This window comes from Sinocyclocheilus rhinocerous, unplaced genomic scaffold (assembly GCF_001515625.1).
Source record: "Sinocyclocheilus rhinocerous isolate Xijiao unplaced genomic scaffold, SAMN03320098_v1.1 scaffold493, whole genome shotgun sequence".
NCBI lineage: Eukaryota > Metazoa > Chordata > Actinopteri > Cypriniformes > Cyprinidae > Sinocyclocheilus > Sinocyclocheilus rhinocerous.
Window position 1 is genome coordinate 301,322 of NW_015626376.1, and position 1,131 is coordinate 302,452.

Consider the following 1,131-nt stretch of genomic DNA (forward strand, 5'->3'; position numbering starts at 1 on the left):
TGAGTGAGTGAGTGTGTGTGTGTGTGTGAGAGTGTGTGTGTGTGTGTGTGTGTGTGTGAGTGAGTGAGTGAGTGAGTGAGTGAGTGAGTGAGTGAGTGTGAGTGAGTGAGTGAGTGAGTGAGTGAGTGTTTGTGTTTGTGTTTGTGTGTGTCTGTTTATGGCCTTTTAATGGAAACTACAATCTCCTCCAATCTGCCTCTATTCAAACTCTTCTGTATTCATTCAGCGTTCCTGGGAATCTGGCTGCTGTTCAACCATGAAAACACACAAACATTCCTCCGTAAAGACACTGCTTCACGTTTCCCAAAGCTTCTTTCTACATCCAACCTAAACCGGAATACTTGTGAGCGTTTTTGATGTACGCTTGCATTCAAAAGTTTGGAACAATTTGAAATGTTTTTAAAAGAAGTCTCTTCTGCTCACCTAGGCTGCATTTATTTGTTCAAAAACATAGTAAAAATTGTGAAATATTATTACTATTTAAAACAGCTGTTTTCTATGTGAATATGTGTTAAACTGTAATTTATTTCTGTGATGCGCAGCTGTATTTTCAGCATCATTACTCCAGTCTTCAGTGTCACATGATTCTTCGTATGACACTGTGATAAACAAACATTCAAAAGTTTGGGTTAAATGTAAAAAAAATTTTTACTAATTAAGAATGCATTAAATTGATCAAAAGTAACAGTAAAGACATTTATAATGTTACAAAAGCTTTACATTTCAAACAAATGCTAAAAAAATTAAGCTTTGATCACAGTAATAAATTACATATATATTCACATAGAAAAAAAGCTATTTTAAATTATAATATTTCAAATTTTTACTGTATTTTTTGGTCGAACATGCAGCCTTGGTGAGCAGAAGAGACTTCAAAAACATTAAAAAATTGCAGTTATTCCAAACTACATATGACGGTATAAGCAAGTGTGTGAATATTAATCACATTTTTGCTTTACCTAGTTCATTTTAAATGCTCCTCCGAAATATAATTATTATTTATTTAAGAATATGTAGTTTCTTAAAGGGGTCATAGGATGCTACATGCACTTTTACAAGTTGTTTGAACTGAAATGTGTGTTGGCAGTGTGTGTACACAACCACCCTATAATGATAAAAATCCACCCAGTG